Genomic DNA, 18,114 nt, shown 5'->3' on the forward strand with positions numbered 1-18,114 from the left:
GGACAAATACGCTGTAACCACGTTCTTTAATATTCGTTTGTCAACACACTTTTTCAGTCATAAGCGTCATACTTCTGGCACCCTTGTGTCTGGTCACATGTCCTCCATGCAGTCCAGATGAGAACAGTAAAAACAAGTACTCAGAGTTGTCTAAATAACTGACCTGATTTTCAGAAGTGCTGAGCATTCCTCAGCCACAGGGATCTTGAAGGATCATGTCCTTCACTATCAAACTGCCTTCAAAGAAGATTAATGTTCTTTGTCTAAAAATGCAAATTTCTTATAATTTATTATTTAAACAAAAATCATATGGGCCCAACTCTGCTTCCATTTGCATCCTATGTAACCATGCTGAAATTAAGCGTTTCACAGCTATTGTATTAAGATAGAATATGAACCTGGTCAAAATCAGGCAGTATACAAGTGAGGACAATTACTTTTATACATATAAAGTATAATAAATTCCAAATAATCCCTGAGTATTTGCTACTTACACAAACTGATTCCATGCATTCCCTTCTCCACATCTAAAGAAACACCTTCCGACTTGAAGGAATGCTGAGACTTTTGGTTATTATACCCAGCTAATATAAATTACCATTGTACTGTACTTTTGTCCATTCATAAGGTTCTTAAGAAATAGACCATATGGCATCTGCTCTTAGAATTGTAGATTCTAATTGTAGAGGGGTAGACTGACAGGTTCCTCTCCTCCCTCCCCTCCCCTTCATTCCAGGACTGCCCCAGCCATGAGCCTCCCACCCTCCAGATGCCCTTTAGGGAGGGTGGGAAGGTCGCATATCCCCTCCCTCCAAAATTTGTACAGGAACATTGCTGGCTGTTCTCCTTTGTCAGGGAGCAAGGGAAAAGTGCAGTTTTCTCCATTCCCCATTCTGGCTGGAGCGCGCAAAGGGCAGATGAACATGGACCTGCCCCAGGCTGGGGACATGCACCCTTGCCCCATGCTGGGGCTTCAGCAGCCACTGAGAGAAGCTTCTCATCTGGCCCCAAAGTGCTGCCATGAGAGAGAGCTGGGGCAGCTCTCTCCCTGGGGCAGCCTGCATACTGACCCCCTCATCCCCAGCTCCACCCCAAAGCAAGGATTTAAATGAAGAAAAACAAAACTTATTTGAGTAAAGGACCAGAGCAACATTAGGTATCTTATATTAACTATCAGGCAGCACTGTGCCTTCACATTTTATTCAGACAATTGAAGATGTTTTGTGTTCTCTCCTCTCTTGCTAATAAGTTACTTAAACACCCTAATATTCAAAGTAATTCAACTGTCCCAAATTCAAAGCTCATATGAGTTTACTGGAAATATTTGGAAGGAGGAGAAAGCATTTCTGAGACCATTTTTCCTCCTAATGGTAGCTATTTGAAGCAACTCAGCATTTTGGATAGTTAGAAAAAAATCACAGGGATCTGGAGTAGTGGGCAAAGGTGAGTGAGCTAAATTTATTGCAATTTAGCACTTGAATTTTATCACCATCTTAATTCTGGAATTTCCTTACTTTTATGTGCCTGTCTTTACAGCTCTAATATGATTTTAATGTAGTATCTTAGACATAATGGTTTATATATATTATTCCTCTTTGCTCTTTATTTAATAACATTTTTATGAAGACTTGCATTTAAATGTTCGTCAGCTGTTCTTTATTCCCAATCAGTTCAGTCCTCTCTAACATCAGACTTGGTTAGCAATCAGAATCACCGTGCAGCTAAGAATTATAAAGACATCATCACAGCACTAATTAGGTTCCTATAGACATGACTATGACACCAAAAACAGAAGAGTTTGACCTTAGGGAAGGTGGAAGTTTAGGTGAAGATCAACAGAACACAAGGATTATTTTAGCAATAACCTTCCTGAGTTTCTGTTAAGTGTCCTTAGGAAAAAAGTAAAAGCCATCATAGAAAATCACAGAAAATGTGAAATGAGATTAAAAGGTACATTCACCTTTCCAGATGGCAATTTTCCATGAAGCAACAATGACTTTTGAAGGGATCACTTCCTATTCCAAGCAAAATCTGTGTGCTATCCATAGGACTTAGAATACAATTTTCAGATTTCATTCATGCATTTTGCTTCTCTCACTTTGCTAATTTAGGAACACACACACCCTGGGAAAGTGAAGGCCACGTATTGTGTGGTAAAGATAAAGGAAACTCACTCATACATCTGAAAACACAGCACTTTTCTTTTACTATTGAAATTGGGGGAGTGATTTAAAATGCCACCGTTTAATTTTAACAGTTATCTTTCCTTTTTACTGATATTTATAGCTTATTTGGTGCTGTCTGTCAAAACTAAGGGTGGTTGGGAAATAAAATAACCCAAAGGAGCTTGAGAAAACTGCAAAAAGAAAAAATACAAACACTTCTGCAGCTGGCAGATTTAAAGCAGCAGATTTAAAGCCCTAACTCGAATTAGCTGGTATTCCTCCTGCAATGAGGTTTACCAGCTAATTCGAATTAGGGGCTTTAAATGGGACTCCTGTTTCACTGCCGTGTGTAGACACGGGCAGTTACTCCGGGCTAGTGAATTTCTAAAATGGCGACCGGCCAGGAACATGCAACTCAAGCGCGGGATATTTAAATCCCGGGCTTGATTTGCAACTTCGGTATGCTTCATTTGCCTCCCTACTTCGAAGTAGAGGTCAAGTGTAGACATATCCTGAGAGATGTTTAGATGGCGACTTGGTCAGTGAGAGGGAAACATATCAGCAGAAGATAATATACACAAACTACTTGGAACCTCTCAGCTTGTCAGTCTCTTTTCACCTTTTCTTGTATTGAAGGAAAAGATGCAGCACGGAGCCTGCAGTCAGCATTGTAGGTTGCAGAAACATGGAGCACAGAGAATGGTTTCTCAGATACCAGAGTTCTCGGATCTTGTGAAAAGAGCAAAACTAGGAACAGCTAAAGGAAGAAGCTTGGAGCTATTTTAGAAACTATCGGGGTTGTCCTTGCAGATTGCAGGGAAGAAGAGAGGTGAAACCTGAAACACTGAGATTTTGCTGCAGACCACACAGTTCGTTCAACTCAAGCCCAGCCTTCTCATGCTTGCCATGCTGAATTCCAGGAAGCAGGCAAACCTGGGACTCAACTGAATGCATGGGATAACTAGGAATAACAGCAGCACCATCCCTAAGGCTACGTCTACCCTGGCAGCTTCTTGCGCAAGAACTTTTTTGCGACAGAGTTCTTGTGCAAAAACTCTTCCACAAGAGAGCATCTACACTGCCATGTGCTTTTGTGTGAGAAATGTGCTTTTGCGCTAGAGCATCCATGACAGTATAGACACTCTCTTGAGCAAGAAAGCTCTGATGGCCATTTTAACCCACAGCTTATCCCTTGGGACATGTTGCTCAGGAGTGGGCATGGAACAGAGATGGGGTGGTGGGGTTGTCCTAGGTTCTGCACAACCCTACGCATGGCTTTGACTGTCACAACCTGGGGGGGCAGGGGCTGGGACTGGCTGCAAGAGCTAGCAACTCCACATACACAGCACACAGCTACCTAGGACACCATGAAATCTGGGTGCCCAGATCGGTTTACCCTCCATTTGGTGCCCCAAATGTCATGGAACCCTACACCGGTGAGTATTTTGTGTATTGTTAGGGATGGACCCAGTAAGAGAGTCAGAAGTAGGAATTGTAGGCTCAAAATAAGGATCCAGGTCAGAAAACTGAGTAGAGAGCCCCAGACAGCACCCACTACTCCTCATAGCTGTCTAGGGAAGTCAGTAGATGCCACCCAGAGGAACTCTGCTCAGGTGCAGGAGACAAGGAGAGATTGGAAAGAGATCCATAGTCACCAAATACCTCCCTCCTGCAGCAACTCTTGGTATTATAGACAGACACTTTGGCCAGTGTCAGGAGGGAGTTGACAAGGTGATCTCATGACTGCTTGGCTTCACACAGTCATAATGTGCGTGTATAGGGAACATGCAGCCAGGACCTCAACAAGAGGTTCTGGAAGAGCCAAAAATGGGGCTACAACCTGGTCATTCCAAATAGGCATGTGCCAGGGTCCCCCTCATGCTGCAAAATTGACAGGCCTCTGGGATGTAGGTGAACCATGCCACGTATACATAGTTCAATTAATTTCTGCTCATAGTTCAATTAATTTCTGACCAAGCAATTTGTTCTTAATCTGGACTCAGGTTGGGGAGAACCAGAGTTAAGGGGAAAGTATCATGGGATAAAGATCAGTGACTAAAAATCAATTGTCAGAACTTGCTAGTGGTCTGAGATTTCCATTTTACCACTTGTTAATGGTTGGATCTTTGCATTTAATTTAATAATATTGCTTGTGGAGAATTGCACCCTCCCTTTCACTAGACATGCAAAAGTTAATGGGTTATTATGATGCCCATTGAAGCAGTGGTTTCAGATTTCTGTTTATATGGGGATATTGTGTGCTCTGTTGATAATTAGCAGTGCTACAGCATTTTTCATCTGCAACTTGATTATAAACAATGACTGTTTGTTGGACATGTACCCCCAAAGGAATTTGTGAGCATATTGGAACAAACTAAGGGACAAGAGAGATTTTCTGCAGTTAGATGTAAGCAGTGGTCCCTTGTCTGCCATTTTGTTTCCTATAACATAGTGTGACGAGAATCCCAACCCTAACATCCTTTTACCCTCCATTTGGTATCTTGTCTGGATGGCAAAACTGATTAGAGCTAGACTCAGTCCCATCTAACCACACATTTGCTTTTCCCGAAGTCAGTTCAGATTGGTTGACATACAGAATGAATGACGGAATCTCAAAAGCTAAAAGTATGAGCTCCTAGACTGGAGCTAGGTCCAGGATTAGGCCCTGTATTTGAGAACCATAAACTTTATCCTCTGAGTGGAGACAAGTGACGTACTGAACAGTTGCTTACATTAATGTACTGCTGAGGGTCATTACACATCTTCCACAGTTTAGGATTAAATTAATTGTGTGAAATTGACCTTTTCTCCTCTTTTTAAAGGAGACTATTGCCTAATACCTAGAAATGAGCCTGGCTACTTTAGATTTATGGGACTATGCTTAAATAAAATGTTCCTCCTCTATTGAAAGCCTGATAGTAAATTCTCTCTCCTAAGATCTCTCACCCATTCTCTCTGTTCCTTATTTTAATTTACAGTGTGACATTTTTCATCTTCTTGGATTAAATATGCATTCATTATTTACCTTTTGGTTGACAAATGAAAGAGTCATGCTTTAGGAAAAAGTGACAATGAAACTATCAAACAACTCACTATCAGGCTTTATACTTTTTAGAAGAAAAAGTGAGTGTGAGAGACTTGCTGGACCTCCAGTATATGGGTTACTAAACACTGTAATGCTGAATATGCCTATATTTATTGCAATGAAAATGAAACCTTCCATGTGGAGAGAGAGAGAAAAAAAAAGGCTGTGGAAAAATGATCAAATATTCACAATATATTCTGCTTTATTCATACACTTTTTAAACATTAAGAACATGAAGAGAAATATGATGCTCCATTTCACACACTCCTTGTCTCTGCTGCCATAAGACCAGTAATATGTATTAACTGCTTAATAGGCACAGCTTGCATTTTAAATTGCCAATCATTACTAGCTAGAACTAGCAACACTAGTTCATTATTACAATAATCAAAAGATTGCTTCGGGCTCAGTATAGCAGTACTAGAAGGTTCACTGAGCATACTTCATACAGAAAATATAGTGAGAACAAAATAAAGAGTAAAAAAAAAGTTTTAAAAATCCTTGCCTGTGGCAATAGCCTGTGATAAGCTACTTAAGATATCAATGATGGCTTTTTCCAAAGTTTAGATAATGCTAAGTTCACTAAAGTTCCACCTGTAATAAACGTATGACTTGAATAATCTACAGGCAGTCTGATTTACAATGACATTTGACATTTGATTTACAATGAATAGCACTTATGACATTTCTAAATGTATGCTCTGATTGGACTTAAAATAGTGGTTTACACTTTGCAACACTCAGTCTTGCAATGGAGTGAATTATGGTTCTGAGTTATGATCGTTTCAATTTATGACTCAGTTTTCAGGAACCAGTTGTGTTATAAGAACTGCCTGTATTCTACTTGCCTGTATTCTATTCTGCTTTTTCCAAAGGGAAACTCAGTCATTTTAAAATTATTATCTGTATTACTATGAGATTAATAGATTTAACAGAGGTTATAAATTGAATACATATGTTTGTTACTACTTCTTTTAAGACTTTTTATAGACTGTTAACGGGGGAAGGTGATTGTACTACCAAAGATCACCTTTCCTCAAAAAAGGGTGTTTAAGATAACTTCACATCTGAATTCCAAGGCCTGACAACAAAAAGAAACAAACATGGGTAAAGTGCTACAATTTTTTATTAGACCAATAAACATATGGTGTGCAGTGACGTGATAATGAGCAGCTTGCATACAGAGTTCAGTAGCACAGATGGAGACTGTATATAATTAACATCACCACTAGGTGGCCCACCATTCAAACTGGTCCTCCAGCAATGACACACCGTCATCAGCATTACCAAGAGATAATGTCTGCAATTGCACACACACTGACCAGTCACAAGCTAGCATTTACAGATAACCTTCTTTTAACCTTTGACTGGTTTCTGGATACTGTGGACTAAGTTCACATGGCATGCAAAAAGAAAAAAAAAAGCAACATGCAAAGTTGCAGCGTATCAGAAGCTAATGCACATTATTCCTGTACAGGAGCCTCACCTGATCAACATTATAATGAATCAATATTGCTCTAAGGTCCTTTGCTGTTATCATCAATCTAGTCCTTTATAAACCTCTTACTTATTTGATATTGTATTGCTTTTTATGTGCAGTGCCAGGATATACAAACATGTTCTTCTGTATTGTAATGCTCTTGCATATGAGATACAATGAGGTTTAGAAATAAAGAAAAATAATTAAACTAGAACACCTTGTGCATTTCTCTAGGAATGTTCTCAATTGGGGTAATTAACCAAAGGAAGTACTCACTACTACAGAAATGGAGAAACCAATATATTCAAAGGACTCTGTTAAATGCTAAGAGATATTTTGAGTTACACATCATATTATTGTATATGGTTTTAAGTATCATCTGAACTTCCTTGGTGTGCAATGCAGCAGCAGAAGCACTCTAATTGGTGGAATAACGTCTATCACATTCTGACCACACACCAAAATATTAAAGGCTACCATTCCATCCCCATTCTTTGTGCAAAGATCCCACTGTTAGCAAAGGGAGCTCCCAGGATATGATAAAGACAATGGGAAATGTGAGGAACAAGAAAGGAAAATGTTTTTACACCAGTGTGAAGATCATGGGTGAAAGTTATCCTAGCTGATAAAATTGCTATTCCATTTACCAAGGCATCTACTATATGGGGATATTTACATCTGTGGAATATCAACAAATACATGTAATTTTAAAAGCAGTAGCACAGTTCAGTCCCTCATTGTTTCTATAGTCTCACCTTTCTGAAGTAACCAAGTGTAAAACAAATTATACGAGCAAATCATTGAAAACTATAACTTGCAAGAACTATACAAGTCCCAGGTTTCCAGGGCTCTGAAAAGAGAAGAGCTACACAGGTGAGTGTAAATGAACTTTATGATTTCATTGATACGTTGGCCACCAGAAAAAGATTGCAAATGTCTTGCACTCAGATAGTCTGGACAGGGGAATAGACTAACAATATAAATACACGCTTGGATCAACATTAAGCCAAAATAGTTTAAATAGTTTCTGATAAGCTTCATTCTTCAGATGAAAATGCCTGGCATTTAATAACTGGAAATAGAAATGGGGAAAGGGGGGAAATGTTTAGTAGAAGGGCAAGTTAAAACTTTTGGATAAAAGCTAGGTTCAAGGGCTCATCTGGCTGTCTGATTCAAGGGTTTCTATAGTATTTGTCATTGTAATAGCTATTTCCTACCAATTATTAGTCCCCATCATGAAAACAGTTGATCCAATTCTAGAAGTTTAATATAAATATTGTTATATAAGCCAGTGACTCAAGTAAGTTAGTAGTGCACTCTTTTATAATGTCTGTAGAACCAGGCCATCAATCGAATCTGCTGGAACACTACCAAACACTTTGAGAGAGCAGTGAAAACAATTAATCTAGCTCTGAGTCACTGCTGGAGAAATGAGTCAGGTTTCTTTTGAAAGTAATTGCTAATATTTTTCTATTAGTTCCCCAAAGAGACTGGATGAGTTTTGAATGGAGTGTGAGGTAGGTTTGAACAAAACTGATATTAGTGCAATAGACGAGCCAAAAGCTTTATACTGATCACTCAGAAGAAATGAGAGTTGAAGACTAACTCAGGCTCCTGTCGGATTCTTTTCAGAGAGCAACATGAGGGACCAGACTCTGATCTCACATTTGTATCAACAACAAGTCATTCTGTTGAACTCAGTGGAATGAAAGTGATAAGGTCAGCATCAGGCTTAAGGGCCTCAAATTTTGTAGCTATAGAGTGGGTTTCAATATAGGGAGGGTGGACAAAGTTGCACCCAGAAACTCTCAGCATTTGGTGATGCAACTGACTCCCCAGCTTATCCTATACAACAATGTGCAAGTGGAAATCTAAGCAAGAAAGCTCTTTGACATGTCCTGTCACTCTGTTCCACCACAACATGCCCTCTGGGAAGTGCAGCGTATGTCAGACTAACCAGGCAGAGGGCATGACCCACAAAAGGAACTGTTTACCTGCCCACCCCTAAGATTACCATTCCTCTCTGCCCCCACCTGCCCTGGTGCTCCTGAGATCCTCATCACTGTAGCATTTTAACATCCCACAGTTACTAATGGATCTTTATCGTCACTGCAACCCTGTGAGAAAAGCAAGTATTGTCCCCATTTTACAGATGGAAAACCGAGACATTGGCTAAGTTGCAGACTTGACCAAGGCCATAAAAGTAGTCTGTGGCTGAGCTGGAAATTTAACCCAGATGTCCTGAATCCCAGTTCAGTATTCTGTCCATGAAGCCATCCTTCCCATCACAGGCAGCACTCTTGAGTAACAGGATGGGGGTGAGAGAAACTTACTGTTACTTCGATTGTGCCATAAACCTGATTGCTCTGGGGTGAGACAAATATGCTTTGTGGTGCAGATGCTCCAAACTCTTCCCCCAACCAGCTGCCAGGCAGTGGCTCCTTAACTTAATTTCTGACCAATCTACACTACAGAATGACTTGGGTATAACTTTATTGCTCGGGGTGTGAATGACTCAAACACCGTAATTATACCAAACTAAATGCTGGTGTCATGGGGGCCAACAGAATTGCTAGGACCCTGAGTAAGTGGGGAGAGGGGACCACGCTTCTGGAAAGGATGGGGCCTCAGGCAGAAGGTGCAGGCTGAGGTTAGCCTCTCCATTTCCAACCCTTCCACGCTATCGAGACTGTGCCACCTGAGGCTCTGGAGCATGACATGCAGGGCTCCAGTGGCAATTTAAAGGGCCTAGGGCTCTGGCTGCTGCTGCTGCCATAGCAACAGCAGCATCTGGGAGTCCCTGGCCCTTTTGAATTGCCAGGTCCCAGAGAAGTTGCCCCCTTTATTTCCTCTCCCCTTTTGGTGGGCCTGGCTGGTGTAGACAATACTATATCAGCAGGAAAGCTCTCACAGAGGTGGACCAACTAATCCAATGGCAGAGGCTCTCTCCTATTGACTTGGCACACTTCATTAAAATATTACAGCAGCAAGCTGCATTGATGCAGCTGCCCAAGTGCTGTGTTTTAAATGTAGACAAGTCCTCTGCAAGAGTTTGGTTATAAGGCAGGAAGATGCTTTTGTAGGTAGAACTCCGGGTAGGTTTTCTGCGATTTTTGCTTCTATCTGCATCCTGAAGCAGAAGCGAGCACATGTCTCACAGTTAGGCCGTGTCCAGACTCAGGGTTTTTTTTGGGAAAAGTAGCCTTTTCCTGAAAAAACTTCCCCTGTGTCCAGACTCAAGCCGCGTTCTTTCGAAATTATTTCGAAATAACGCGGCTTTTCTTTCGATGGCGGTAAACCTCGTTTCACGAGGAAGAACGCCTTCTTTCGAAAGTTCCTCTTTCGAAAGTTCCTCTTTCGAAAGAAGGCGTTCTTCAATGTAAATAGGGCTTCTTCAAAAGAGAGCATCCAGACTCGCTGGGTGCTCTCTTTCGAAAAAGCGGATTGCTCTTTTGAAAGATCCGCCTGCAGTCTAGACGCGATCTTTCGAAAGAGGCTCTTTTGAAAGATGCTTTCGAAAGAGCCTCTTTTGAAAGAAGCCTGCAGTCTAGACATAGCCTTCGAGAGTTCAGCCAAACACTCAAGTGGCCATGGATTTCGAAAGTGATTGAACTGACCCTGTCCATAGCTACACATCATAAAAACATTCCCATCCAGAAAAATCTACCTGCCTCAAACTGTGTTCCTGCCTGATACATTTCAACTAAAATAAATACGATTCCGTAGAGACCAAACTCACAAAAAACAATTTGCAGCATGAACAAGTACAGCTCCCCGAAATGTTTTGTGTCATCCTTGTCTCCACCAGCACCACAGCTGGACCAGTGCACAAAGCTAGCTATTAGAGTTACAAATGACATTTTTAAGGATAGTTCAATTGTCTGTACAGCTTCTTTCCAACAAAGAGGCATGTTTCTGTCCTGCCTCCCTTGTGCTGGTGGAGTGGGAGAAGAGAGAACTGTCTGTATATCCCACAAGACCAGAGCTGTCTCATCCATAGGACAATTCAAGGCAGCTGCCCCAGGCTTGGGAGGGAGAAGGGTTGTGGGGTCCAAGGTGCCCGGGGATTACCTGGGGGACTGGCACTCACCAGAAGCAGCAACAGCCACAGAAAGCAGAACATAAGAACAGCCATACTGGGTCAGATCACAGGTCTATATAGCCCAGTATCCTGTCTGCCAACTGTGGCAATGCCAGGTGCCCCAGAGGGAATGAACAGAACTGCTACACATCAAGTGATCCCTCTCCTGTCATCCATTTCCAGCCTCTGACAGACAGAGGCTAGGGACACAATTCCTACCCATCCTGGCTAATAAGTATTGATGGATCTAACCACCATGAATTGATTTAGTTCTTCTTTGAACCCTGTTAAAGTCCTGGTCTTCGCAACCTCCTCTGGCATCCACTTCACAACGCAGCTGGGAACCAGGCTTAGGCGAGCACAGCAAGCTGTGGTTCAGTCGCTCCACTTCCTGCCATAGTAAATGTGGGGGGGGGAGAGAGGCCTGCTGCCAGTGCCAGGCCCTCCAGTAATGCCCAGGGCCACATCACTTGGGGAAGAGAGCTTGGGAGAAGAGATGCAATGGAGACAGAAGGGGGTGGAGCAGGGCAAGAAGAGGTGGAACATAACGTGTCCTAGGGCAGAGGGAAGGGTTGTCCTGGTCTCCACACCTTTCAGAGGACAGCCCTGCACAGGGCCACAGAGAGGGCACAGACAGGCCAGGCTCTCACACATACCTGATACACTGGCTTTAGGCCTCAGCTGAGTACTGACATATTCATTGCTGGAAACCAGTCTGTTTCACCTGCATGTTACTATTGTTAATATGGATATTGCTCTTGTAACACTGTGTTTCGTATTTAGACTTTATTAAATACTAGGAAGCTGCTGCATGCATTAATTTCACTTATAATATTTTTATCACGTGCTATTAGGTAATATTTACATTTGTGTTTAATAACTGTAAACAATGTTTGCTCTAGACCAGGGACTCAGATAGGCAGGATAGCTTGTCTTCCAACCAACAAGAAGGCCTAAAAAAACTGAACTACAGAAAGACATCACAAGACTTTGATTGCTCCTTCAAACCCATGAAGAGATTACGTGTAAAGGGGCTTGTCCCATCCACTTGAATTATGGAAGAAAGAATAAAAATAGCTGACAAGAAAACATTTCTCTCTCACTTTTGCTGTTTAGACTTTCATGGAGCTGGAGCCTAATGGTCAATCTGGGATAGCTCTGAAATACAATTCAGTGCTGATTGGTTACTGCAGCGCTCTCAGCTTTGGGAACCATAGTCTGTAATTTATTTGTGTATATTTGTTTGCCTGGTTTAACCTGTAAATAGCTCTCATTTCTTTTTTCCTAGTTAATAATCTTTAGTTAGTTTATTATAGGGCTGGCTGCAAGCATTGTCTTTGGTGAGAGATCTAAGGTACAAATTGACTTGAAGTAAGTGACTGGTCTCTTGAGACTGGGAACAGACAGAATATTTTGTGATCTTTGATAGGTGGGAGCCAACTCTCAGTAGGTCCAGCTTGCATGGCTGGCAAAAATAGACTGGGACTGCCCAATGGGATGGTCCATGACTCTATGACAAGACCAGTAAAGTGCTATAGGAGTTTACATTTGTTACTGGGTTGGTGAAATCTAATAATATAACAATCTAATAATACAACCAGTTTGAGGTCTCGGCCCTGCTTCTTCATGGACTGCCCTGAGGTCAGCACTCTCAGCCATGAACTACTCCAGACAGAGTGCCAATTCCCGTGGGATATTCTGTAATAATTCCACTTTCATTGCCGCTGATTCCTGCTCACAACACAAAAGCAAAATACATTAAGGCTATGTCTACACTGGCAGCTTCTTGCACAAGAACAGTTGTTCTTGAGCAAAAATTTGCCTGCTGTCCACACTGCACGCGTGTTCTTGCGCAAGTAAATTTACAGTATAGTGTTGTAAAACAGGGCTTCTTCCGGAAGAGTTATTCCTCTCCCCACAAGGAATAAGCCCTCTTGCACAAGAGCTCTTCCACAAGAGGGCAGTATAGACAGGCAACATGAATTTCTTGTGCAAGAAGCCCCTATGGTTAAAATGGCCATCAGAGCTTTCTTGCACAAGAGAGCATCCACGCAGCCATGGATGCTCTTGTACAAAAGCACATGCCAGTGTAGACACGCTCTTGTGGAAGACTTTTTGTGCAAGAACTCTTCCGCAAAACAGTTCTTGTGCAAGAAGCTGTCAGTGTAGACGTAGCCAAAGGGTATAAAGAATGAACTCAGTATTAGCACTGACTAAGGAAAGTATTTCATTTGCCCTACCAACAATTTTTTTGAACGAAACATTTTCAGTTTGGTCAGCAACAGTAGTGTTTTCCAAAACAACCCAAAATTAGAATTTTTTTGGTTTTAAACAGAAACCTTGAAAAAGTTCACCACAGATACTATATCCTGCTGACAGTACAGCCAGTGGTGCCAAAAACTGCCTCTGCAGGCTTCAGTTATGGTTTATTGCAGCGCCCAAAGGATTCTTACAGATAACCACAGCCACTCAAAGTGGTTAATGTGGAGGGCTAGTTTCATACCTAGTGCAACTTTGCATAGCTTAGTTGACATCAATGAATTCATAGCACTATAGAACTGGAAGGACCCTCAAGAAGTCATCACGTCCTGCCTGTTCAGGGCCAAACACCAACTAGACCAGGGGTGGGAAATAATTTTTAATGGGGAGGCCACTCCAAGAATTTGGTAAGTGGTCAAGGGCCACACTCTTGCATGATATTAATGGATGAAGTGTGGGGGTCTGGGATGGAGGTTGGGTACAGAAGGGAGCTTGGGGTAAGGGACTGGGGTGCAGGAGGGAGTGTGGATCTGGGGGGGTGAAAGAGGCAATTGTGACCCAAGGCACTGGACGGAGGTGCAGGGGTTTTGGGATGTGACCTAGGGCAGGAGGGGATTGTAATCTAGGGCAGGGGATTGGAGTACAGAAGGCAGTGCAGGGGTTGGGGTTGTGACCTAGGGCAAGAGGAGATTGTGATCTGGGGCAAGGGATTGGGGTGCTGGATCTGGGAGGGGATATGGATACAAGAGGGGCAGAGGGGTTGGGTATGTGGAGTAGGGGGGCAGGAATGGGAGCAGAGAGTTGGGGAAGGGAGGAGGTGGGGTGCCAGAGGCAGGCTCTGGCCAGGTGACTCCTGGCCAGCAGACCAGAACCTTTCTTAGGCAGCCTGTCTGCCTGCTCAACCCCCATACAGGCTACAGGGCTATGTGTATGTGAGAATAACTATGAGCTTCAGGGGAGAGGACATGGTGCTTCGTACCTGCCTGTTATTCAAACAGGCAGCTCCCATTGGCCATTTTATAGGGCTTCCCGCTGTGTCCATGGGCCGGATCCAGTCCACAACCCGTATTTTGCCCAGGCCTGATCTAAATCATACCTGAGTTGGAGCCTGGCAGATATTTCTCTGACCTGCTCATAACAATCTCCAGTGATGGAGATTCCACCATCTCCCTAGGCAAGTCATTCCAGTGCTTAAGCACCCTGACAAAGTTTTTCCTAACGTCCAATCTCAACCTCCCTGGCTGCAATTTAAGACCCTTGCTTCTTATCCTATCATCAAAGTTTAAGGAGAATATTTTTATCTCCTTCCTTCTTGGAAAAAACTTTTAGCTTCTTGAAAACTGTTATGTCCCCTCTCAGTCTTCTCTTTTCCAGACTACACAAACCCAGTTCTTTCAGTCTTCCCTTGTAAGTCATGTTTTCTAGATCTTTAATCAATAGATCTATATTGATCTACCCCCAGCTGAGAGTCTGACCCTGAGTCTTCAGTGGACATCTCCTTTGGCAGGATTGGTGGGTCTGCGCTCTAGGAAATGGTATCTGACTGGGGCTACACACATATTCTTTTAGTTACAAATACAGAACAGTTACAATGAAACAATTCCCCATCCCATGCTCAAGAGTCCCACATCAGAAGCCAACTTTAAAAATTAGAGGTTTTGCCTGAAATCCTGGTCCCATTGAAATCAATGGCAAAACTCCCATTGACTTCAGTAGGGTCAAGATTTCACCCCTTACCTTTCTATATTCTTATCCCTGTTAACTCTTGGCCAGCTCACAAGAGAGGAAGCATTAAGGTGATATGAAGTGAGGCTCCTCTTGATCCTTCGTTTCTAACCCCTAGAGATTCACATGACATGCCCACAGCCAAATGTTTGTGATCAGTCCACACAGCAGCACAGAAAATAAATACATGTCTCTGGTTAATCAGCAATGACAAATTCAAGGAAATCGCACTCTGCTCTCTGATGTTTCTTGAGCAAGGAGAGGAGCTAAATTAACTGTGTATCAGTCAGTCAGTTCTACTTTGTATCCTGGTTCTGACACAGACACTGTTGCTTTGCAAGCCATTCCTTCCTATAGTCTCAATGCCCTTCTAATTTCCTGAAGACTGAGGAAACCATGTTTCCTTGGTAAGCAAGCTAGGCGGGTCTCTCACTCCCAGCAAGCCATCATTTGTGTCACTCTCTGAGTTGTGTCTGCACAACTGGGACGTGAGAATTCTAGATCTGCAGCCAGCTATCGGTATTAGCAGCGTAATTCAGCATTTTACAGTATAAGAAAATGTGTTTCAAATGGAACACACAGGACGAGTGAATTTGAATTCCCTTTGCTTGTCATCGTGCAAGCAGGAGAATTTCCAGTCTGGATAACAATACAGAGTCGATATCAACTGACAAGTGACATCAAAGTGAAATATCAAACAAAGGGCATACAAGCTGATCATTAAAATGACGCATTTTTTTTCTAGCTATGTGCAACATTGTGTACGGTTTCTGTGGGCTCGATCCCCCCATTGCAGAGTTGAATGTTGCTGTCCTTCAGCAGAACCACCAGGAGTGAACAGCAAGCCAGCACTCAGCACTCAGGCAGTTAGCCCTCAGCACTCAGGCAGTTAGCATCATTACATGCTAGCAGGAAAAAAACAGCAAGTAAATAGTCTGGTAGCACTTTATAGACTAACAAAGCATGTAGGCAGTATCATGAGCTTTTGTAGGCACAGCCCACTTCTTCAGATGACCAGAATTATGACTAGGGGATAAGAAAACTCAAAATAAATAGGAGAAGGGAAGGGGGTGGGGAGGCAGAAAGATGCTCTGTCGCTCACCTCCCTACCTCTATACATAAAGTATCAGGAGAAAGGGTGCTAACCCTGAGTGAATGTAATTCACTATCTTTATTAAAACTGAGACTAGGAAAACGCAGCAGTGGAACTACAAAGAGAACGGTGCTTGAAATGCTATAAGGAAAGATAGTTTTGTGGTAACAATGCTGGGTTATGATTCAGGACAATTGAGTTCTATTCCTAACTCTGCCATGGACTTCCGATGTGACCTTGTGCAAGTCACTTCCCTTCTTTGAGCCTCAGTTTGCCCATATGCAAAAGGGGAAATTTCCTACATCAGAGTGAGATTTGCAAGGATAAGTTCACTAAATATGTATGAGGTGCTTCATTACTACCTTGATGAATGCCATAAAAATGTCTAGAAACACAGTATTTGAAGGGCACTTTTCATATCCAGAGCAACTTTTTCCAAGTTTATAACTTTGCTAATTTCTAGTCAATTTTCCTAAGGTAAGGCGCATTATATGTGCTAAATTTCATGTTTCAAATCACAGCTGGATTTTAAGCTATTTTTAGAAGGAAAAAAGTAACATGATACTTTTAGAATGGGAAGAATGTATTTTTATCCATGCTCCTGGTAACATGAAAGCAGCTGAATTCAGCTTGCTTAAACTTTCACTCACAAAAAAAATCATATTCAGTCTGAAACCAAGCATGGAACATCTCAGAACAAAAAGACAATTGATGTTTAGAAAGTTCTGCTGTTTTGTAAGAAAACTGGGTTTTATAACAGAAACAACACAGAAACCCTCAAATAGCATTTGCTACCCAAGTGCAAATTAGTTAAGGGAAAGAAAATAATTTTGTATAAAAATGTAAGTGAGGGACCATAGATTTCCATACCAGTAACACCTTAACTAAAGTCTGTCTAGATAATACAATAGTATATTTTGTGGAACTCCTGACATTATTTCTAAAGTTATCTAGACTGAGTAAAATTTGAAATTATCTTTTTTCTAGTCATTTACAATTACTAGTTGATTCTAAAACACAAAATTGCTTATATAATTATTAGTAGTTGATGTATAATGTCTTTGCATTTATATTTCCTTGTACTAATTTACTATAAAGAAATAAACCAAAGAGCACCAAATAACCTTCATAGAGCATGTAACAAAATCAAGCTTCTGTCATGAAGATAGAGCCTGTTAATTATTATGAATTAATTACTAGGCAGCACAATTTCTTGTTGAAGCCACTCCAAGTAACAGGGTTGACAAAGGCCTGGTCCTGTATAGAGCTCTATCTACAGTGCTCCAACACAGAGGTCCATGTGGGCAAAGAGTCTGCCTTGCAGCCTCAGGGCATAACGTAGCCATTTACATGGCATGTGGTAGAAGCATAACTAACACACAGCCTATGTTTTTGGTTTTTTGCCAGGCAAAGTGAATTGACCAACCAAAGTGAATTGACAATGGTTACCATAATTCTACAAGCCAAATACACAAAGAGACATTGGAATTACAATTAATCCACAAATTCAGTTCTCACACTGATGACCTCCTCAGTCAAGATAACGGATGGCTTGGACATTATCAACCTAACATTCAATGAAGGTGCTAACAGCTCTTTGTCTTTGTAGATCAGCGGTTCTCAAACTTTTTGGCATCATGCCCTCTTTTTGATTTTTGAGAAACCCTTCCCCTCCCCTTCAAAAACAGGACCAAAAAATTGTTGAGCAAAAAAAAAAACCTTTTGAAGTCTGCCAGGGACACTCCAATCCTCCCCCCACCCTGACCAGTCCAAGCAGCACAGAGGTTGCTCTTTCTTGGGGGGGGGGGGGGGTTCATGGGGGGAACCGGGTCACCTTGTGCCCCCCCCTGGAATTTCTTTGCACACCCTCTGGTTTGGGAACCTATGGTGTAGATTCTTGCATTAGTACCCTTCCTCTCTAATTGCTATCCTATGATCCTTATCTGCTTCTTTTAACTATCCTATCTTTAGGTGCTTATAGATTACCAGTTCTGCCTATTTGGTTTTCCCTTTGATATTTTCATACCCTCTGCTCCTTGTTTCCTGTCCCCTTCCATTTTTTTCCTTCTCCCCCCCCCCTTCACCCCTCTTTATTTTGGGTCTGCACTCCCTAAACTCAAAACTCCAGTCATCTGAAGAAGTGGGTTGTGCCCACGAAAGCTCATGATACCATCTACATGTTTTGTTAGTGTATAAAGTGCTACCAGACCATGTGTTGTTTAAGTT

The sequence above is a fragment of the Pelodiscus sinensis genome, chromosome 3 (genome assembly GCF_052426305.1).
Source record: "Pelodiscus sinensis isolate ZL-2025 chromosome 3, ASM5242630v1, whole genome shotgun sequence".
Taxonomy (NCBI): Eukaryota; Metazoa; Chordata; order Testudines; family Trionychidae; genus Pelodiscus; species Pelodiscus sinensis.